Source organism: Megalops cyprinoides, chromosome 13 (genome assembly GCF_013368585.1).
Source record: "Megalops cyprinoides isolate fMegCyp1 chromosome 13, fMegCyp1.pri, whole genome shotgun sequence".
Taxonomy (NCBI): Eukaryota; Metazoa; Chordata; class Actinopteri; order Elopiformes; family Megalopidae; genus Megalops; species Megalops cyprinoides.
In genome coordinates, this window is record NC_050595.1 from 28,939,583 (window position 1) to 28,964,637 (window position 25,055).

General features: G+C 38.5%; 1 protein-coding gene across 2 annotated transcripts in view; it reads right to left on the reverse strand.

Annotated features, from left to right (window-relative positions):
* LOC118788457 (CUGBP Elav-like family member 1) overlaps nt 1-20,869 on the reverse strand; it is a 58,761-nt gene extending 37,892 nt beyond the window's left edge. For both annotated transcript variants that reach the window (XM_036544460.1, XM_036544462.1), the window contains exons 1-2: nt 20,693-20,869; nt 11,146-11,180 (exon numbers count right to left, since the gene is read on the reverse strand). The gene's annotated coding sequence lies outside the window, so the exon portion shown is untranslated. The remainder of the gene's footprint in view (nt 1-11,145; nt 11,181-20,692) is intronic.
* Between the last annotated feature and the right edge of the window lie 4,186 nt (nt 20,870-25,055).

Sequence of the window (25,055 nt, forward strand, 5' to 3'; positions counted from 1 at the left end):
CAATGTTTCTTTGCCATTATTTTCCAGGAGTCTCTCTTCCACCTTTTCCTGGAGTCAGGGAATAATTTTCCAGATTTTCCGCAAATGGACTGGGTCTTCTGATTTTTGATTCCCTCTGGAAAATCCACTATGCTGCATGTGTGACACTTTGTGAAAATGGTAAAAATACACTATATCAAATAAAATTTGATTGATTGATTGACTGATTAAAATCCAGCTTTTTTTTGGCTGGTCAAAGTGACAATTTATGATGTTTGCAAAACCTCCCTACTTATTTTTCTGTTGTCTTGTTATGGTGTAGATATACCTATGCCATGCCCTGCATGCTTTAAAATGCTTGCAATTTTTTTTAAAAGACCTTCACAATATGGTCCTATAAGACCATACCTGTGAAGGGAGGATAGGAGTTACCCTTCTATGAACACAGCCAACTCATCTGAAACTGCACTAACTTGAAGTAGGCCTATGGACACTGAGGACCGTAAGAGGAACACATTGTATAAATACAGCGGCAAACTTTTTCTCTGATGTATGGAAATATCTTCACAGCTTTCATAATTAAAGTGAGTGCCTTGCAACCGTGCTCTGTAATGGGAACTAGTAACACTGAATATACTTCTTCATTTTCACAATTTATGCAATATGATTCATAAAATAAACTGAGAAACAGACAGTGCAGTTCCTCATTTAAAATCAGTGAAGTGTCACAAACTTTCAAAGAAGTGCATTAATTGCTTTAGCTTGCAGGTTATCCAAAGTTCAGTGCTGTGTTCAGGCTGTATCCATGTGTTGCTCTGCATCTGTGTCAGCATTCTCTGCCATTTCCACTGCGGATGGTCCGTCACTGGCTACACAAAGACTGTCTCCTCCAACATGATTCAGCTTTACTAATGGCTAAAATAACTAGAAATGTGCTCAGAGGCCAAGTGTGGAGATCAATTCTATAGTGGTAAAATGTCAGCTGGACAATACAGGGACATAATTTCAGGTCACATTCAATCGCACTGTCAGTACACCAAATTTTGCCATATTAAACAATTACCTTAAAATATAAGTTAGTGTGGTTTCTCAATGACATCACCTTTTCCATACGTCCTGCTGAAATGAGGTCACTGTCCAGCTTTCCTTACAGCTGGGGAACTGTGGCCATACCCGGCAGAGTGGAGGCACTCACATGTAAATGTGTCCGTTCACACTGGGTCTTGATGATGAGCTTCTGGATGGTACTCTGACCTGGCAGCAAACCTGTACCCCTAACACACAGCCTGAAGACATCTGGCAGGGAGCCAGAACTTCATTAATTCCCCTGTCCTGTGCAGCTGAGTAGAGCTACCTGGTTCTTAGATTCAGTAACTGCTGTCCCCAGCCAGGGCCAGCGAGTCAGGCATGGAATTCTGGTCAATTATCTATGGGTGCTACGACAGCAGAAGTACCATGACGACATTTCGCTTAAAAAAAAAAAAAAATTCAATTGTCAACAGAGTGCTCTCAATTCCAGTATAACCAGCTCCTTGATATTTGACACTGATGACCTGAAACTGGAGACAGGCCTACCTATAAGGAGCTTCCCCACCAACGTGTCTAATTCACCCTTGGATATGTTGAATTACAGCTATTGTGAAAATGCATTAGATCTTTACCCTAACCTCAACAACATTCTGTGCATACAGTTGATGGCGTTAGTTAGTTACACCTGGAAAGAGAAGGTTCTCTGAAACGAAACTGATGAAGAACTGCTAAAGGTCAACAATGTCTATGGACTGTCTAAATGGACGGGCAGAAAAAGCAACTGAATAGACACGTCAGTCTCTAGGAGAGTCATCATTACTTAATTGGTTCATTATATCGGTTCTAGTTTGAAGCATGGAGATTGATGTTTATGTAAAGAAATTTGTTATGGGGCAGATAGATTTATTGAGTAGGTTACGAACGAGAAAGGGACAGGTTAATGTTAGGATTAAATTTAGGTTTTAGACAGAGAAGAGAGACGTATGTGGTGCTGTTATTGACCCAGACCCTGTGAGCCTGACAGCCTTGCACAAGTCCCATCTTCAGCACAGAATTAAAGCCATCTTCTGTTGTGCTCAAGTCACCTAGTAACAGACCCATCAGCTAAAACAACTCGCCAATTGCAGCTGTAGTGCTAAACACTCTTGATGCAGAGGCAGGCGTAAATCCCAATTTCCATAATCATGAGCAGGGAGGCTAATATTACACGCTATTCCAAGATGCAATACTTGACATTTTCAACCCTGAAAAACAGCAGCCCCCCTCACTGTCTGTACATCAGTAGATGAAGGCACAAAAAAACACTTGCTCTTCACCCTTCCCTGACCTGAAGGCCAGAATTCCCCCATCACAAGCATTCTGAAGACTAGCATACTGGCACATTTAACATTCACTCAACACTGGCACCTGATTGCTCCGTCTTATTTCATACTTTACACCAAAAGCTTGGCCACACAATTCAGAAAATATAATCCAGCTGGAGTCAGCGTGACTTGCAAATGACCAGATTCTCACAGATCCACATGTGTCATGAATGTGCTACAGAAATTAGAGTGCATCTCACTTCCGGTTCATTCTGTACAGCACCTGTTATCCCTTTGTCCTTAATTCATTAGCAGGAGTTACATCGCCCGCCTGTCATGGAGCTGCCGTCTGCATCAAAACTACCACACACAGCATCCAATGTTGGCAAGACCACACTGCAATGTCCATAACTGGTCAACACAGTAGGAAGATATGCAGGACAGTGGGCTGCCAGGAGTAGGATTGAGAAACACTGCTTTAGCAGGTATACTGACTTTTGATAGGTTAACATCTGAATTGTCCACACATTTAGAAAAAAAAATAAGTTGAGAGAAATATAAGTATGTGGCAAAATAAAATGCTGAAATTATCAACAATCATCTAATTTCATATCATGAGCTCCATTTTGTGAAATGTATGGTGAGCTGAGTTTATCCTCTCGTGCCTAAAGCACAAAACACACTGCAATCCATAGTCTGCATCTATCATTAACTATCACTTCCTCCTTTCAAATGACCATAAACAGAAGATATAAACAACAGCTTCAACTGAAAATGATCGCAGCAATCAGGCATTTTGGGTTCTCAAGTTGCATGATGCATTGCTGTTGCAGCCATTTGGCTGCACTACTGGTCATGGGTGGTAAAGCTCGTTTCCTGTGATGGTCAGGGTCAGTCTTCACACATACCCTCCATTCATACAACCCTCAGGGTAGGGATGAGTCTCTGTATAGCTTAGACTGCAAGGGATTCAATCTTATGCCTTTTACAGCCCTTTCACATACAAACTTATTACCTGAACACCCCACCCCCCACCTAGGACAAATTGCTCTATTAATATCCCTGGCCCAGAGAGAGGGTAGCTGGTGACCTTTCTGAATGGCATGGGTCATCTTCTGATCTGCACCACCATTAACCCCAAACAAAATACAGCAAAACAAAGACATTTACACAGGCCATGCTAAAGCCACATACAGTACGGAAAAAATATCCCACCTAAATTTCCACCTTCAAGGAAGCAGATCGACTTAAAAGCATGTCGAGGAGCAACGCAAGCAGACTGCCGGCGGAATAAAGTCTGGTTTTATGGCAGTATAAAGGGATTTATTAAAAGGCAACGATTTGAAATGGCTGCCTGAGCACTCAAAGCCACTGCTCTGCTGCTCAATAAAGTGCACTCACCCATTTTCATTCTCTGTCAGTCTCCCAGAGAGTCCGTCTACCGGATTAATACTGCAATCATTAGCCGCTGCTGTCATCACTACACTTGCCGGGAATCACGGACAGCAAGGGTGGGGAGAAGAGGAAAGCCAGCTTCAGTCCTTCTTTGAAACTGAGGGGTAGGGCTGGGCGATATAGCCGTTGCGATATATCGAATAGCTATTTTTAGCGCAATAACAGCTATCCCCGATATGTGGCGTTAGTCATACCTAACGCGGGAGCACACCACCAAAGTTCAGTGAAATGCCTCCGGGTCAGAAAAATATCACTTGTATCTATATGTTGGTTAACTTACCTATTAGCTTTGAAAAACACACAGCATATGTTTTCACTAGGGTTGTCAAAATAGTGCGTTAATTTCGATTAATTATAGAACAAATAACGTATCAAAAAAAATTAACGCAGATTAATGACACTCTATGATGCCCCTTTGACCCCATACATCACTGCATTTATCAAACCCAACTGTAGGCTAGCTTTTATATCATACACAGAAACATATCCACATTTGTGCTGTCGGTAAATGTGAATTAAGTTCGCATTGGTATAATCAACGATTGCATCGGAATATCTGTAAAGCGGAGTGATAGTTAAAAGTGCATAGTTAAAAGTGCCAGTACTGTTATACTGAATATCAGCGCTCATGAAATGCCTCTTGTCCAATCAAATTACTTGGTCGGAACTAACTGTTGTATAAACCACAATTTGAACATAAAATGCTTCTCACGGCAAATATTGATATATGTGATTAATTTAGATTAATCACAAAGCATTTAATTAATTAGATTACTTTTTGTAATCACTTGACTGCCCTAGTTTTCACTTTTTTATCTTTGTAGCCATGTGTTTCTATCTCCCACATCGAAGCAGCACAGTGCGGTTGCTGTGACATCAACATTGAATAGATTCGAGTGGCATTTTTTTCCCCGGAAGCATTTCACGTGGCCTCGGAAAACTGGAGGTGTGCTCATGCATCAGGTATGTCCAACAGGAAAAAAATACGTGACAAAACCTAACGCCACGTACCGGAAATAGCTGTTATTGTGCTAAAAATAGCTATTCAATATATCGCGACGGCTATATCGCCCAGCCCTGTTGAGGGGTGTGCTGCTCAGGGTTCGATTATTTTCCCTGGCTGCCATGCAGTCTTAAAAAAGAATGCCAGCTTGCTTCACTCTAGAGATGCAGTCCCATTCATTAACCCAAACCAGAGATGTACTGTATGTACTGTATTCCTCTCAGGCACCAGAGCCTCAGCTAGCCAGCCATGAGTCTGGGCTGTTGTGCTATGCTATCTGCCTGCTGCCTCAGTGCATAAGGCTCCTCTTCACCTGCTTGCCAAGACTGCTCTTGTCCCAAGACACACTCTCAGTCTTCACACTGTGTCTGTTTCAGGACCAGAGAACAGACGTCTACATGCCTTAGGGGAATTTGTCAAAATAAGAGTCGCTGTCACTCGTCCACCCCACCACCATCCTTTCAAAAACCTCCCACCCTGTTTTTTGTGCAATGGAGTCAAATGCATGATATGGGTAAGAAGCAGCAGTTTCAGGCAGACCTCCTGAAACGAGCCTTTACAGTGAGGCTTGCAGGTTAATTTAAAATTACAGTGGTTTCTTTTCTGTGGGATTTTCATGCAGAATATATTTGTTTCGAGATATTGATACGTTTCAAGCACTAATCGGTGCTTACGTAATATTTCAATGATTTTATACTACAAAAATAAGAGACCATAGTAACATGCACCTAAAAATTTCATAATTTTCAAGGAAAACAGTGTTACAAAAATGACTGTAGTTTAACTTTTTACCAATTCATCACATACAATGTAACAGACATTTTTATCCATCTGCAGTCTATTTGAGAATAAAAATAATGCCACAATCGCTCATAATTCCACTTCATATGGCTCTATAACATGCAGTATCCACTTCATTTCTTTGCCCTTGCTTTTGCCAATGAAGGAACTTGTATGCTATCAAAGTAGTGCCAAAAGTATTCGTACTTGTAAATCACAGTAAGTACTCATGAAACAAAATTTTGTACTTGTACAGCACAGTCTGTGCTTGGAAGTTCCCATCCATACTTGTGGTGAAAATGCTGTAAATTTAAATACCTTGCAAAGCTTGGCTATTTGTACCAGCAGGTGGCACACACACAAGCACTGTTATACTACAGATTTCTCCGTCCAAGTACAAAACCTGTTTGCCAAAGCTTGATTTAAGAATCTCATTCTACAGAAAGTTTTGAACACTGCCTATGTGATCTGTGGTGTGAGCTGCATAGTCAATGTTATAGTTAACCATTCACATAGCAAAGAGTTGCTGAACACCAAGTCAATTTCCAACCTTAGCTGCCTAACAATGTATTAGGTTGTGTTGTGCAACTAGCTGTAGTCAACTGCTTTCTTTACCTTGATATATTCTGCCTTTTCCTAATATTTACAGGCCCTATTTCAAAAGTGGAAAAACCTCAGCGCAACACTCAAATGCTAAGGATGAATGCTGCATTATTGTTTTGGCACAGCATGATCAGGAAATTATTTTTGGGGGGTAGTTAAGTGGTCCTAAACTAGTAAAATAGCTGCTGAAAGGTGGTCTTAATGTAAATGGAGAGTGCACAGAAGAACACAGATTTAAAACAGAGGACACCGTCAGGGATTTTAGGATTTTAGGATCAAACTTTTGTTGCGTCATCCATTTATTATTTGCCTAATTTTCAGCGTTCAGTCAATGCCAATCAATCTGTAGCACTCTCGCACAATTGAGCCCATGTTATCACGTCAGAGTGGTCCTCTCTCTCCATGGTGACAGAGCTTCATAACCCTTCCATCTCATAGTAGCACTGTGGAAATGTGTTAGCAATAATGAACAGAACACCTTCCTGCATTTTGGAAGTAGAAAAACAACTAAATCACATAAAAGGACACTTACTTAATGATAATGATTAGAAAAATGAGAACACAGTTTTTGATTTTATGCCTGACCTGTTCAAACATCTGCATTTTAAGTAACCTGTTTCACATTCACTAAATAACAGAATATATCAGACAGATTTGAATAATCTTGTCTATGTAGCTACTTAGCTTTCTCACAGTGTCAGCTGCCATTTGCTGTGTGTGCCATTTGTGACTTTATTCCATGCACTTTTCTAGCCTTGCTCTATAAAAATGGAGCTGCCACTTATTAGAACAGAGAAGGGGAGGGGGTGTGAGGACACTCGATTTTGTGGACCATGGACACTATTTGTTTTCTTGGTTTTTACTGGACTTTTCTCCATTACTGAACAAAACAACAGCGTTTCAAAGATTGTGCTACCTTTGCATAGGGAATATTGCATTTTGTTTCTGTTAACTCTTTATTGATTAATGTCTTTTAATTAAATTTAAATTAAATTATAATTTCGCACAACCCTGCAGCAGCACACCAAACGGGGTGTACCTACCAGTTCTGCACTGAGATGTGTGTATAAAGCGAAGTGCCCAGGAACTGGGAAAAGGCTTTTAAAGGTAAGGCTAGGGCTTGCTAGTGATAGATAGCATACCCAGATATGAAATATGATGAAAGATAATGAAAAAAAATAACTGGGGCAAATTCCTTTGTTGCTTGGCGAATTTTGTTCACTGTAATAATATTAAGCCAGAGTGCTGCGGTTACAGTAGTTTTTACGTCCACTAAAACCAGATAAGGTCATTTTGGGAATATCTGCTGTGATGTTGACCAAGTTTCATAAGATTTTGTCAAGATTTGTGTAATACAGACATATTGAACAAACAAATTAATTTATACTGTAAGACTACTGTGGTTAGCTGACTATCTCATGACTGTAAAGCATTCATTTGTTCTTTGTTTTCTCTTATAAATCACTAGCACAGCTGTCAAGGTTATTTTCTGTTAGGATTATGATTGATAGCATGCATTAAAATTACACACAGTAATTACTGAAACATTAACATTTAGGCTGTATGGTAAAAAGCCTATTATCAAAGCAACTGCTTCCACTGTGTCCTCTGCAGAAATTCATGTTTGTGTTGCTGTCCAAAACTCTCCAAATACTTCGATTCTGAGTCTGAGTCAGAGATGGTGTTAATGGAGAGTGGTGTTAATGGAGACTAGCACATTGTCTGGGAAGATTATCGATAAAAATACTCTTCAAAATAAAAATGGTAACGCTTGTATGCTTTTACGTAGGATGTTGTATCAAGGGACATTGATATACTCAACACAACTTCTATCCACAGTATTTATTAAAAGAGGTTTATCATTTAACTTTATAGGGACTACTGACTAAACCAGTTCTGATGTGATTTTTCAAGCTTAAATGTGCGCTTGTATCCATTAAGCCCTGCATTCCAAACCAAGGTTGTATAAAAGAGACAGCATAAACACTAAAATACAGTCAACATGAGTCCAACATGAACATAACTCAATTGGTCAAAATCAATTGTGCAAATCAAACACATAGGACTAGTTAGCAAATCCAATGCTATGCTAAAGGAAAGGTTTGAATCACCACTGATGTTCAGGAAGAGAAGCACAGCCACTGTCACTGTTTTCATCTGTTGCTGATCTTCCCTGCCTTCATAAACACCCTCTCTCTACTAATGTTGTTAGAATCTTTAAAACATTTGTGCCAAGTGAGCTGGCCTCAGAGAGTGTTCTGCAAGGCATTCCATCCAATGATCAGATCCTCTTGCATACCATAAGGTTGTAGCTCTGGGGGATAAACCTTAATTTCACTGTAATATCATCAGCACTGGAGCTAATGACAATAGCAGTTTTTTCATAACACAATAATTCAAGACTCTTATTTTCAGCATTTCTCCACACTGCCTAGCGTACCAATCAGGAGATGCAGTTGCTGCACTGGTAGGAAGTACATGTGTTTTTTCTGAATACTGCTGAAGTTATGTAAAGGTCTGCTATTCTAGACTCACTTGTTATGTCAAAAACTCAGACACTCAGCGGATGCATAAGAGAACCCATACAACATTTAAAACCATTGCAGAGTTTAATTATGACTGTCAGTAACTGTCATTTGTCAATTTCTTTCACTTGCTTTTATTTGGCTTTGCCCAATTCTTTTGTATTTCTGTATTTTTTAGTATTTCGCAAAGCAGAAAATGTTGATGAGTAGCAAGAGTGAGAGTGAATTCAAGATCTGCTCAGAAGACTTGATCAAGACTGACAATGACTTTTCATTAGGGATGCACGATATTGGATTTTTGCCAATATCCGATATTTTCTCATTTTGGCTGATTGCCGATGCCGATATACATACATACATCTATGAGTACTGAATGAACAAAGACACAGTAAAGTTATAGAAAACGTTATTCGCTGTCCAGTGTCGTTGTGTAAGTGTACAAACACAAAAATTACACCCTCTCTTCGAGTCCCAAAACAGGAACTAGGCGATCGCAGGCTGTCTTATTTCATTTCAAATCACATTTTCTCCTTACGGACATGCTGAAGCTTGTTGCTGGCGCTCATAATACACATATAGCGTCATCGTGTGCGCATAGTTAACGCGTCACCTTATCGGCAAGGCACATTGGCAGAAATTTTTCATATCTGCTGATGCCGATAATTAATTTCTTAAGTTTTTATCGGCCGATACCGATGTCGAGCCGATATCATCGTGCATCCCTACTTTTCATTCAATGATAAGGATGCAGATGAATTGCCAGGCAGTGTAGGAAGCCCCTCAAGCCAAAGACCCAGAGGAATTGGGTTGACCTCTTAATTTTTCAAACCCAGTATCCTTGCGTTACAGTGGTGAAAACAGTTCCGTAGGTCCAAGAAAACATGACTTTTTTCATATGCAAACATAATCTATATGTCATTCATATCTATATGCCTCATTCCAACATTCCCGCCAACCCAAAAAGACCATTTTTGTCTGCTGAACTTCTTACTTCATAAAATAAGCAGTTAAAAACAAATACCTGGATCACTGTTTTTACCTTTTAATATTCATGTCTCAATATCAAACCAGATTATAGGGCAAAAAATCTCATTTTTTGGTCTTTCAGCAATCATACATCCTCATATTACACCAATATTATGCTAATTTCTGGTGAAAGAGAATGCTTGCTATCCTGGAAAGGTTTCAGTTTTTATTATGGACTACCAGTGGTTAACTAGTTAACTATGCCCACCATCAACCCCTGGATATTGTCCCACATTCCATACAGTTCAGCCCAATGAGGTCCAAAATTCCTGGCTTTCAATGCGTGCTGGGTATGAAAAAGTCTGCAGACAAGAAATCACAAAAACACACTGGGGCTGTGCGTATGTACGTGTCCACTGTTACCATGGAGACAGCCTGCTATTTGGATGCCTTGTACATTTCATTTTATCTGCTTATTCATTTCATTTCACATGGTGCTGCTTTACTCTGGACCACAGCAAAGGAACGTTTTAATTGCTGTTGCTCAGACCTCCTGAAACTCCATTCATCATATCAAATTTAACACAGTTTACTGTAACTTAGGTCGCAGGCTTTTTAGACATTAAAAATATGTCAACAAAAATAAACACACTGGAAACACACTGAATGTAACTGAAACAAGCTCCTTAAATCTTTTAAGTGTATGTCCAGGGCTACTACAATGGGCTGCTACTAATCAATATCAAAGTGAATAAAGAGCAACAATGTCCTCTTTCAAGCTCATCCCCCACCAACATGAACACAGGTGATTCTAAATAATGTGGGCTGCATTATGTCTCAAAGCTGAGTTTGCCTTTCCTATCCACTCTTTGGCTTGTGAAACACCTGAAGTAAACCCTTTCTAGTCTATTGTTCCATCATTTTTGAGCATGTTCCAACAACTGCCTACAATACCTCCAAGCAACACTGGCTCAGAAGAAAAACATGATGAAACTTCTGAATATTCTTTATCTGGTCCAAGGCTCAAGCTATACCTGGATACCTATTAAACACGTAACAGGCATGGAAATGCCCCTATCTGTTTCTGTGTCATGTCTGTAGACATCTCAGCATATTCCAGAATGGTGCTTCCTTAATGATGATTTTCTGTGCGTTATTTTCTCCCACTGGGACTACATTCCTGCCAGTTACTGTAGCAGATGCTAGCATGAGCAGTCGTATTTATGCCTTTGTATTCTGTTACGTTCCTTCAAGCTGAAGTAACATTCTGAACTTTCAGTAATGAATGCCAAAATGTCTTGACAATGCTGGGTTAGAGTGATTTTATTTATAGTTGTGGAGCCATTATGAGAATGCCTCCAACCCCCTTTACCTTTTGAGTCAGGTTTGACAAATCCTTTAAACTTCAGCTGCTCTGACTTGGAGAACTACACTAGAATGTTATGTAAGAAGCCTTCCAGTGTAGAAACACAGAAAAACTGCAGAAAAATAGTTGACTTACCCTTTGTTTACTTGTTACAGAATGCTTTTTCTGTCCTGAAAAAAAGGAAAAGGGGAATAATCAGGATGGCAGGTGCACAGAAAATGTCATTCAGCTCAGTAACTTCCAGCATTCTAGCAGCTCTGTCCACTGTGGCGGCCCGTAGTTCCCTTCATGTTTGGTATTTGTCCAGTTCCCTCAGCTACAAAACCAATCCCCCTGCCATGCTTCACACGTCCAATCTGTTTTGATAAATCAGTCTAACCCCCACCCCCACACCCCCCCACTATACCCACAGCCCATGTTGGCCCTTTGGCCATGACCACAGTGCATGCATAGTGGATTCTGAAGCTAGGAGCAGCAGTGACTCGCATCTCTCTCGGTAACCCAGACCAGTTTATCCCCATGTACATCTTCTACATGCAGGAGTCTGGGGAATGTGTAGTTTATTAAAGAAACAGAGGTAAAACTTCAACTTTAGCCATGATGTGCAGAATTTCTCATGGCCAACATTTAGATGTCATCAGCTGCAGTCAGCGGCAGCAACAGCAATGATCGAGAAGCTTAAATACACACGTTCTGTAAACAAATGCAATAGCCTAATACCCAGCTAGCCACAATAAAGGAGGTCTAGAAACCTACAATTATATCACCCTTGTTTGTCAACATGATACCTGTACTGCTATTCTATACAATACTATACCACTAATACCATCCTGATGATATCCAACTTTTTGCTTCTAAATTCAGGCAAAACAGAAATTAAAGTCCTAGGCCAAAATAACATCTAAATAACTCTTGGTTAGAATCACATTTTGAACTTAATAGCTCCCTAACTAGCAGTGGTAAGCTTGCTAGCAAAAAAAACGAATTACTATCAGCTTTTGGCTATTTTACAGTGTACAATCTTGATGATGACTGACCTGATGATGTCTAGCTACACTGATCACTAAACTACAGTCTAATGAACTAATCAATTGTTTATTAGCTAATTCTAGCTAAGGCAACGTTACCCATTACTAATGTCCCGACCAGAAAGCTGAAAATGTACAGTAAACCAACAAGCAAAAATGATAACTCATCAAAAAAGCAGTTAATTTCTTAAGCTTGCTTGAGACTACCCAGTTTTCTCCCTCAGATAAAATTAAGGGTGGGAAGGATATGCTGATTGGCTTTGAATGAAAAGCTTTGCTGTATGAATGTGAGCAGCATAGGGTAGACTGTTGGAATGGTGCACTCCTGTCACGTATATACTGTGTTGCACTTGCACGTTGAGCCTGGTGCGCATTTGTGGTGTCAGCCTTGAGCATTTGACACTGTCTCTCGTTCAGGTGTGGATGACGTTTCCTTGTATGTGTAACATTTTGTGTCGATTTGCTGGCTGTCCTTTGTGCTTGACTTCTGTAGTCGCTCTGGATAAGAGCATCTACTGGATGTCAACAACGTAAATGTAACATTAAAAGTAATCATCTTGTATGCTGCTTTGGATAAGAGCATCTGCTTTGCAACAAAATGTAATGTAAATATAGCCTAGTTCTCGCCAGTCAAAATCAGAGGTACAGAGATCTCAGCACCCATGGAAGGCAGAGACTGCCCGTGAGCTGACTGGTCGGACTCATACCCTTTGACCTACCCATATATTTGATTTTCCTAATATCAATTCTACTGTCATTTCTTTGACTTCCAGTACAACTAATAACATTTGCCTCAGCACCCCCAAGGGCAACGAACGCCCAGTTGGGGGCAGTACCTCCCTATTCTAATTTAGACTCTTGTCTTTTAAATCTGTCCGCATATTTAATTGCTGAGTCCTTGACCTACATTTTTAATGTGTCAATCCAAACTAACTCCACCTCTGTTGTATGGAAATAAACCTATGCTTCTCGCATTTCTACTAACAAGGCCAATTTTTGCTAATTTTCGGTAAAATTCCATCTTACCCCTGTATTCATTTATCTTCAAACAGTAGCAACCAATTCAGCATTACTTTTTAAAATACATCGTCCATGCTGAGCACTTGGGAACAATGGCTTTGAATTACAGTAAACCCTGGACTCGCAACATATTCCAAAAAAGTTAAAAATGGATAGCCTTGTACCCTTACTGAATTTAAAAGCACAACCTACAACAGTGTAGCTGAGGAATGTTCCTGTATCTATTTCTATCCTGAACTCAATGCCTTACAAGTATGTGCTGTACACTACAACTCCGTACTTCAATGTGGGACTGAAGGATTCCCTGAGGAAAAAATTCTATCTCAATGGGACCTTTCCTTATAAAATAAAGGGCAAATGAAATTAAAGTCAAAAAACAAAAAAAGGTCACATACTGGCTGAATCATTATTCCACTAACACATCATTTTATGTGGGAGGAAATGTTGTTAATGTTCTCTGTGCTAGCACTGTGTGGCCCTCTTATGGACATATGACAGCATAACAATGCTTGTTAAGACAGCAGTTAACTTTGTCATACTACATTTTTATTTTCAAACACACTTTCAAATGTTTTTGAATCAAAACATAATTTAAATTCAAATACTTCGTTTGCTATTTTTGGTCCAGGTGACAACCCTAATCTGTGCCCTGATGCAGATCGAAGCCAGCGTTCAACGATCCTGCTGGCCAATATGGGAATTCCCTTAGGTACACAGGCCATTTCCACCAGACAGCCCGCATTAAACATGGACGATGACCTGTGGCTCTCTTATCTTCCCAGAGCCTGTTTGCAGTTATCATGGCAGCTCTGCATTCAAATTCAAAATTCAAAATTCCGGGGCTCTTTTTGGCCGCCTGTGGAACAACAGGCACAGATACACAAAAATCCCCCGCATTACAAGATCTCAGCTGTGCCTCAAGCCCACAAGTAAGCGCAGTGCACTCAGCTTATAAGCAGATCGCAATTATCAGGCCATATTATCTAGAATTAAACTCAACATCATGTAGTGTAACCAGCCATGGTCATACTATGTAATCAATCATTTCAGTTTTAAAAGTATTTATTTATAATACTACTGTTGTGTTTAATCATGAACAGTTATTTTTAAGTTTTAAGTTTTATGGCATGATTTTCTTGTGAACGAAAATTTAAAAACTTACCTACTGAAGAGCACAAAATAGTATCAAGCATAAAATTGAAAAAATACATTTTTTGTGTGATGTATTTCAGTCAGAGCAGGTAGGGTTAGAACACATGACATTTTTAGGGGTGTAAAAAAAATTTAAGCTCAAAAATGCATTTAAGACATTTTGGACATGGAATCAACCATGAATACATACACAACTTAAACTACGTTTTAAAGCGATTTTGTCTGACCTTTTATTCTTTCTATTTTGTTATTTGTCCTAATAAGAAATACTGATAACAATCAATGGTGGGAGTGAGCATCAAGAGTGGGAAGAGAGCAATTATTCCTGTACTGATGCTGTTAAAAATTGTGCTTGAAATATTGAGTCTGTCTGAAAATATTGCTGGCATTCATACACATGATACCAATTTTAACTTAAGTGTTTATCAATTAAATAGTGATCTGCAATCCACCAATGTAGTAGTGGTGAGACAAAGCTGAAACAGTGGAAAACAGAAAAATTCTTTTTATTTCAGTTGTATTCGCCTGTGCTAACTAGACTGTAAGCAGCATGCTTTTTGACAGTGCATTCAACAGATGGGAGTGAGTGAAGTACTGTCCAAAGTATTACCACTGTTTGGCCTCATATGTGACGAACAGTGGGAGGGAACCAAATTTCACCATAATTGGTTGTTATTCAGTCAGAATGGAGAGAAATGGTGTGGAAAGAGTAACTGATAAGGTGTTGCGCCATACTACTAAGCTACAAACTTACTCAGAGCGGATGAAAGAACCGATGTACTTCCCAAAAAAATGGCTAAAACCGCATTAAATTAGGTTAAAACCTAAAGACACACTGTGCAAACTTTCATTCTCACTTGAGTTTACCCAACACTAATCTTCTTATGAGAATCAATTACTAATCAATACTGAATATAATCCCATATTCAATGGAGGACAATGGTGAACAATTAATGAAAAGGCTGAAAGAATCTGCATACAGTATTTATTACCCAACTAATTACCACAGCACCTAGCAAGTAAGTATTTTCAGGAAACTTTGTGCAGTTTAGATACATGCCTGGATGCCATTCATGGCAGGAATAAGAAAGACACTTCCATAAATGGAAAATTATGTCTGAGTCTTACAATAATCTAAAGCCCAAATAAGCATTCCACAGCCTACACTGTCAGACTCTATGAAGAAGGCCCCATGTAAATTAATGCAAACTGGCAAGGCAGCACAGTTATAACTTATTTCAACTGTGTCTTACATGTCTATTGGCACAAGCCACCACTGGCTGGGAGTATTTATGAGCTGACAATGGGACTGAATAGTGAGTTCTTTTAAAATGCCATCAAGACAGAATCACAGACAGAAGTACAGAAGAGATCTTTGGGCCCACATTTTCAAATTTCCATAAGTTTTCTTTTACATTTAGCCTATTCACAGCATGTAAGTTTGTACCACTCATTTTAAGAGATACACAGTTAATTCTGAATGCTAAAAATTGAAAAACAGGTACTAAACACAAATTAAAAAAAAAACAACAATGCTCAGCACCCTTAAGTCTGGATCGACCCTGAAGAGAACATGGGCTAAATAAAAAGCTAACACAGGTGAGAGTAGAATACAGAATACAGAAAGGAATTTTTACCATGGGACACATTTTGCCCCCTCTGACTTGTTTACCAAGGCATCTTTTGGCATTTCAGGGGCATTTCTGACAGGCTTTGAATAACATTAACTATGTCTTCTTACTATGGGTTTCACACTGAATCATACAGTTTATTTCAGGATATATTCAAAAGGCACTGAGTTGCCTAGTAAAAACAACCAACTTCGGTAGTGTGGTAGCATTCAATTAATTTTAATTTTGAATAATGAATTACTGATATTTGAGTGAGTGTCGTTTTGCCAATGCCATGATTGCAGAAAGCAGAGCAAGCCAGTTCTGGCTAGTTAACGGTGTTCAAGTGCAATGTAAAGCTAACTAGCTAATTTACATCAGTCTTTTGGTGTCACAAGATACCACAGAAATGTCTAGCTGACATTATCAGACCACGTTTTTGCAAACCCTTTGGACTTTTTCAGCTACAGTAACACAGTAATCACTGTCACACTGATCTTGTTTCATTAAAATTCATCAAGATGTGAAGTAGCTGAACACTGTACAGGTTGTCAATTGCTTACAAATTGTAATCTTGCAAAAATTACAGTGACTGGTTCTAAAGTGGCAACCAACTAGCTACAACATATTAATGACTAGTAAATTTAATTGCATTTAAATTTCAGTACCACATATTACTACCTAAAATGCCTAGGTTCTGATAAGTATGTGATCCCCCAAGAACTCACACATAGTAATGTTACTTCATTACTTCAGTAACACTAACATTACACTAAAACTATTTCAACATTTAAATACGCAATGCAAACACCAGAATTAGAAAAACATACATGTGTATAATGGAATTTTTGTTAGGCCGATAGCCTTACCCAGGGTCACTGTACAAAGTGCCAATGCTGCATCTAGATATCACTCCTACAGCTGAGCAATTCTGAATACCTACTAAAGAAATTCAGGTAGACCATTTAGTCACAACAGCAATGCCACACCTTCTAAGCCCCGTTATCTAAACTCTACACTATATTGCTTCTGTAAGCAGCTACAGATTCTGGGTTTCTCTCTGCCTAAACACCCAAATAATAATGTCATGAAGAGAACAGACATGAAAGTATTTATACTGACCATCCAGGGTTCAGCAGTAAAATTTCTTTCCACTTGCACGGATGGTTTGATGGGCCAAAATGATTAATGTCATTGAATTATATTCTTTAAAAAAGTGGCTACACAATTGTCACTGCACTCACCCCATCCTCTCCCAGTCGATGAGATGTGAGCGAGGGGATGTCTGGCTCCAAACTGGACCCCTTAAATCTCATATCAGCGTCCACGCTGAGCCGCTGTCACTGCCCGATATGCCTAATTCACCCACATTATGCTGCTTTAGTGGGTGAGAGAAATTAGCTGCTATTGGTAACTGGCTGGGTAACTTGCAGGCTAGCTAGTCAAGTAAGGTAAGATGGCTGAGTTTTAGCTAGCAAGCTGTGAACTAATGCAGCCTACAGGTATGTAACATCGAGTAATGTTACCAATGGACATTACATTTGCTGGTTAGATAGTTAATGTTTCAGACATAAATTGCTAGCAGCTTTGTATGCTGTAAACATACAGCTGCACAGCTGAGGCTGACATCAGTGCTAATTTATTGCTACATGCTAGCTGTATATTTTTGGAAACTGCATTCAGTGGTGCCTGAGTGAGCAGTGTCTGCAAGCCCAGACTCTGGCTGTATGTGAACCCAAGTCAGTTAAACTTTTCTCATAGAAAGTGATGCTCTGGGATATAAATCAACTTCCTATCAAACTATGATACTATATAACACTATAATCCTAAGGCTAGCAGGCTTGCTATTTTTTAGCTGCCTGTCAATATAAAGCAATATTACTTGTAGCTAGCTATCTGGCTATATTAACCAGCTGAGCTAGACCAACTACATTATAATAAAGAGCTAGCTATAAACCTAACTCAGCAGGTTATTACTCTTGTAACTTTCTGTAGGTCAGTCATCATCAATGTAAAAGGAGTTCTACATCTGCAATAGTAGATGTCACTGCTGTATGGTCGCTTGATTAAAACTCTCACTCATTGCTACTTGTTAAACATTATCAGAGATGGGGTTTTGTTCCTGTGTGACCCAGTAGAGAAAACTGCTACGTTCCAGTTCTCAACCCTATGGTTCAGAAACACTGAAGAACTTTCCGGTCGGCAGAGAACAGGAGGGCGACCCCATAACATGCTGTTTAAGGCATGTTTTCATACTTGTAGATGTGCTAAACTTATAATAATTGTCACTTGCCCTATCGCCAAGTCACTGGAGGGTTTTATTTGCCATATATATTTTTGTTGCCCCATGCAAGTAATAATATGGCACTTGGTTACTTTCATTAGATTTACAGAACAATGCCAGTGTGTTTGTCCTTCAAGGCAAAGTTGTTTGAGCCATCTCCTTTTAACATTTAATTATTGAAATTACTGACAGCAATGATAGCAGAATAACAAGTTCCTTTGTTTTCTCCAGACACAACCTTTCTTCCACACACAAACTAACAATAAAAAAAACTGAAAAGAATACATTCCTCAACCTATGAACCATCCCAATATACACTTGATCCAACATATCCTGTCAAAACAGACCTACATGATGCTGCAGTATGCATAAAAATTCTGACAAGAACCACATTCCAGCGAGTTAAATAGCCAGCTTGTTACACCTGTCAGTCAGTGCCATTGCTTTTTTTCCCCCTCCATCGTAAGACATTGGTCAATTAATTGCACTTGCCTGACTAGCATGGTAGACAAACAGTCAACAAACCCAAAGCAATGACTGCCAATCATCAATATATTAATTTTCATGCTTGCAAATGGAAATACATGTATTAGGGGAATCTTACATGCAGTGATCAGCACAACTAGACAATAAATAAATGCTCAAATACAAGAATGAATGAAATGACTAAATATAAAACAGAACCAATACAGTAATAAAAGATAAATCTGTAATATTTTGTATCTGTATTTCAGGTGTATTTATTTGTATATTTATTTTGACTTTTTTCGATTTATTCATTATTTTGCGAATGGCGCAATCAATAATTCGGGTATTTTTTCACATATATTTGTACATTTATATTCGTTTAATTTGTTTTGTCACAAAAACGGACAAAGATGAATCTCTGCAGGATCTGTTGTGATTAACTTCTAACACATGGCTTATATAGTTGGTGTAACCCTCCATAGGTAGCTTAATAAAAAGTCTTCTTATGACCTTTTGCCACCTTTTACAAAGCCACTGCTAACCCATCAAGACAGGAACTTTTCAGTACGCCGACATCAACTCTAAAACGGCCTCACAGCCCTCTGGCGGCTGCTCTTAACCCGTTAGGAGAGCTCATGAGGGCTGCTAAATGCCAGACAATTAAGGAGTACTTCCAAGGCAAAAATGTTTCATAAATAGCTGTTATTCTGACACGTAAGCCTATGGTATACACTGCCCCTTGATTCTGTTTGCACAATTAAACGACTACTCAAAACCTATAACTCGCTGTCATTTAAAGCAAAGTTGACTTCACAGTATGCGTATCTTATTATGAACATCTAAATGTAGCCAGAAATATGACTAATGTGCTTCTCACCGACGCTGCCATCGAGGCGATATGTTGACTATGGTTTTTACACAGGCAGGTCCCTACCAAGGACTTAAACTTCGCCATACTGCACCAAGGCTCTTAAGTTCAGCCGAATTTCGCGGACGTTTACCTACATTTTAAAAAAGATCAATATAGAGATGATCACACACACGCACACGGCTTCCGAGCAATCATTAGGGAAAAACAAAACCTGCAAATTTAGAACACAGAAAATACTCAGAAGCGTTATTTAAACATCTCTGCAAAATGTAACTTGACTAGTCTTGTTAGCTGGTCTTCCTTTGAAATGCACTGGATAACGCAAGCTTGTCTGCCTGCTACACACCCACTCCAGAAAACAAGCTCATGCGATGATGTTACCAGATTTGCAAGAGATGTCAACGGCATAATCTATTTTCATAACACGAAACAATTGGCTAGATCCGTTAACACAGCTAGCTGGTTAGTTAACATTAGCTAAACAGATTTGCACCCGGTTCAGCCCTTCTCGCTGAGTGCACCGTAACCGGGGGGGATACAACCAAGCAACAAACATATTTAAGAAAAAAAATCCCGATGGATTGCAAACTAGATAACTGATAGTCTAAACAAAATATAACACAGATATAACGCACAGCGATTAATAACAACTGGCACCTTATGTCGATCGCAAGAGAGCTTGCTAGCAAACAACCCCTAGCAAAGGAGTGGGCGACGCAAGAGGGCCAAGTTAGCTAACCCTGCTAACTTTGATATTTTCTCTAAAGTCTACCGATAGATTTCTTGTTTGGATAATCAACAGCTCTAAATTTGAATGGACACAGAGCTGATCGCCGGCTAGATAGCTGCCCTTACAGTGAATCTTCGTCTAATATGAACTGTTAGTTAATTAGCTGGTTTAGTCTAGCTACCGTTAATTATCTTACAAGCGATCGTAGCTTTCTAGCTAACTAACAAACACAGTTAGCTAACTAACGTTAGCTAGCGTTTATTATAATCAACCCTTAGATTTTCAAGGAATGTATGAAATATCCACATAGCTTTTTGGTTGCTAGCTCACTAGCTAAATAAACCTAGCTGACGGTACGTAGCACTGGAAATATACTGAACCGTTAGCTAACCTTGTTTTGTTGTTGTGACGCATGTTATTCTAGCTAGCTAGCGAGCTAATCCATACTAGTTTTAGCTAACTAGCAAATGTGCACTAAGATCGCTAGCGAACTAGCTGCAAGAGCCTAACTGCACTTACCCTTGCCTAGCTAATTCCTCTTCTTTCTGGAAACGATGGGCAAACGGTAGAATGGAATGGCTTGCCTACTACCCTAGGAGATATTTCGGTCAGTTTAAAGGTTAGCTAGGTTATTATTCCTTAGTAAATTCCCTTCTTACGGCGACCCACTTCAGGCTCCCACATCCAGTCATGGAACCGTGCAAAATGGCTGTCTTTCCTGCATCTCCCATCCAATTCTCAGGAGGGGATGGGTGGAGACATCTACAAAAACTAATATAGCCGCAACAAATTAGCGCTGCTTGTAAGAACACTTAAAAATTAATTCTTATATGTGATCTTTTAGTATATTGGCAAAATCTCACTCTTTGATCACCAGGTTTAAAATGTGCTGTCGTATAATGTGCGGTGCCCCCCCTCTACGTGCTCTGGTAGGTGCCATAAGTGTTTTTTTTTTTCTGATGAAGGGAGAAATACAGCCGGTTAGTCAACCCGAGGGAAACTCTTCTAGTGGCGAACTAGATACCTACCTGGATTGTCTTTTTCTGGAAATTATTTTGGTGCTTCTAATGTCCGTGCTTACATTCCTTTGCATTATTATGAATGTGTAACATTTAAGGTTTGAAGTGGTATGGCATGTAGCCTAAATCATTCATTGGATAGCCCTGTCCGGTATATATTTCTACCTAAGGCCCCACAAAAAATAGCTTCACTTACTGACAGAGTAAAAATTACAGACCTGTTTAAGTATTTTTTTTCTCCTCAAGTCAGGAGAAATACTTCCAAAAGAGATTTACAGTAAAATTATTTTCAAAATGAAGCCAACTTACAGTAAAATTTTTGGGCCACAGCAGCATATAGTATATTCTAACAATGAATACTAATGTTCTGCAGTCCTGTCTCCTATGTAGCTCATTTCCTTGTGTTTTATTCATAATAAAAGAAAGAGTCTTTCTGTTGCATAACTGTTACGATTTATCAGTAACTGTGGTTTAAGAGGCCAATGGTTTGTTAAGATGAGTGGGTGCATATGTTTATATGTATATGCTGTATATTGATATAGGGGCAATTCCATAGTAAAAGAGTTATGCAGAGACTCAGTTTTTTTTTTACTTTAAACTGCGTGCAAAGTTAAAAAAAAAAAAAACAAACATTGATTGCAAACTTTAACAAACAATACACCTCTGCGTACAAGGACTACCATCTATTTCCACTCAACATGGACACACTTATATAAAGAGCTGTGCAGATGCAGTTTGGTAACAAAATGACAGTAAAATCTCCCTCAGTTTCTCATGTAACAAATTTCCAATAGTTCTGTTACATATCTGCTACTAATTAAGATTGTAAGATGTCTGCAAAAACAACGGAATGGAAGCTATGATATGATTGATACTTTGAGTTTGAAAATACGCTCTTTTGGTCATTAAAGTAGATTAAGTAAAGTTGATCCAGTAATGGAATGATGGGAACAGAATGACAGGATGGGTCCCTGATCTACAGTATACAGAACTGCATAATTAAGGATTTCAATATCATTCCATTAATGGTGATAGAACTTGAATAAGTACAAAAAGGTACGAATATGTAATATATGCTTTCATTTTGGCAAAATGTCTTATTTTAACAACTTATATCAAAATGGATATTGAAAGGGTAATTTATAACCTCACAAACTCTCCCTTGGAAACAGTTTGCCCTAATGGATTTGTGACATTTTTGCAAACTGAAGTCCATGCTTTCAAAACATTTAACAAAGCTGTCTAAACTCTTCATAATTTCTGCATAATCTGTAGTACATTTTCATTCCTTTCACACAAACTTAACATATTTTTTTAACAAAGCACCTCAAACAAAATTTTAAATTTAATTTTAAAATTCAAATTGAAAGTTTTGCATAAAGAAAACCTAAAATTTCACCATATACATTAAAAAACACAGTAAAATACACACACACACACACACAATTCAGTGGGATTGGTGAACATTCTTATAAAGATGTTTTACCATTAGTATTCCTGTGCGGATGTAGGTGAATATATGATGTCAACAATAGGTGACATGTATTCATAGCTTTGATGCAAAAATGTCATTTTTGTAATGATCAGAAATGTATTTGCTACTTTATTATACAAATTGGTAACAGAATTATGAGTTTTAATCACTTAATAATTTTTTAAAAATATTGTTGTTAGTGAACATGCTACAACTTTTAGATATGTCTACCTCTACTTGTTAATTCTGTGAACTTTATTCTTCCTTGTCATGAGAGAGAAATGATAAAATATCTCAGATATACTGTACGTGGATATGTGTGTGAAGACAAGACATTAATACTCACTGAAGCTGAACAATTTCTGCAAAACTATGTATACAGTATGCAAAAACTATGCAAAACTGCAAAATCAAAAGTATATTGGTTGGCAGAGGTTTGTACTTGAACATTTTTGATATATTGTGGAAACCTTTTAAGACTTTTTCTGGTAAATGCTTTCTCCCCCTTTTCATGTGTTTCACCAGAAATCAAACCTTTGCCTTTTTCCTGTTTTCCTTTTTTTTTAAGATGGAAAACGGCCGAACAATGTACATATGCCTTAATTTCCCCAAGCCATAGACTCTTAGCACTCATGCTTCTATGAACTTCACATTTAGGTTATTTTGGGTGGAAGTGGAATGGTGATAGCTGCCATTATTATTCCTGCTAAGGTGCAGTTGGTAATGGTGATGATGATAGTGTTAATAATCAATGTTTAATATATGATGAAGAATGAAGAATGAATCAATGAAGAATGTTTAATATATTTTTGTATTTGTTGTGGCCACTATGCCTTTTGGCACCACTATTTTGGGTATTCTTCATGTCTTTGTCTTCTTGCTAGGTTGTATGAAAAAAATGAAACATCTGACACCTTCAAGCCAGTTTTCACATGCAGACTGCAGAAAAAGAGCATACTATGCTAAGGTATTGATACTAGTGCAGGTCTTAACTGAATGTTATCTACCATTTATTTTAGTCTTGTGTGTTTTGGCCTACAATGATAATAATGTATGGATATGAAGATAATGTAATAGAGAATAAGAAGGACGACCATACCCTGTCCTCAAGAATGCAGACTTTTCCCTTAAGGAGAAGCTCCTTCTGGCCTCACTTTGGCAGAGAATTACAGGAGAACAGAATAGTGGAGCAGCGAGTCCAGACATGCGAATAGAACAGATGACTGAATGACTTGGCAAATAATCAGATAGTTATCAGTCTTATCAAAGTTTAAAGGATAATAGCAGGCTAGCTAACGAGCTGGCTATTTGGTATTTTGTATGGATGAGGCTGCAAGACCCAGATTGTTGCACATTTCTCCAGGCTAGCCTTACTGACGAGAGATGGGGTAAACAAGAGGTTAATAAGCGTTTCCTTTTATTTATTCTGCACTGAATGAATAAACCGTAATGGTAATTACCATAACGGTCACCTATAGCTTAACATTTACCTCTCATTTGCATAATTTGCACATTTATTCTCATTGAATAATCACAGCATTTCAACACTTTCTTACTGTTCACAATCCCAGCACCCGTCTGAAAAAATGGTGGGATTCCTGGAATGGTTGCTTGCCACTTAAATTATGTTACTTGGTAAATGCAACTTTCAAGACTACATAAGCAGCAAATAGTACAATTTATAAAATTAGAGACTCCAAAACCAATAATCAAGGCTGCCATCAAGATAATATTGAAAAAACATTTGAGACCTATCCCAAGACACTTTAGACTCAACCAAATAAGGTTAGATGAATGGACCACAAGGGCATTTCTAGACTCTGTTTGCCCTCCATTTCAAGAATTCAGAGTGAAATTCTGAGATCAGAAATCACTAAAAAGGAAACTGACAAGGTAATATTTCACCTCAATGTTTCACCTCAGCGTGGACTTTAAACTTTCTGCTTCCATTATGACTAAAAACATGGGATGTTTATTCATCACTTAATTGATAGACTAAACTCGTTTCATCCATAGCCACCAGACACAATACAATATTAGAAGACCATTACACATCATGAATCATATTGGAAAAGGAAAAGACACGTGCAATTCTCATCAAGTCCGACTATCAAAAGGCCTTTGGCTTTGTCAGCTGGGGTTAACTATATCAAGTGCTAGAAATATTTGGATTTACACATGAATCAATTAAATATTTTCAAGGCCTTTATCACAAAGCAATAGCTAGAATAAAAGTGAATGGTGAATTATCTAACATAATTACTCTGGAAACAGGAACACATCAGCAGTACCTGTTGTCCCCCGCATTATTTGTCCTCTATATTGAGCCCAAGCTAAAACAATAAAGCAAGACAAAGATGATAGGAATAACAATTAATGGAACAGAACA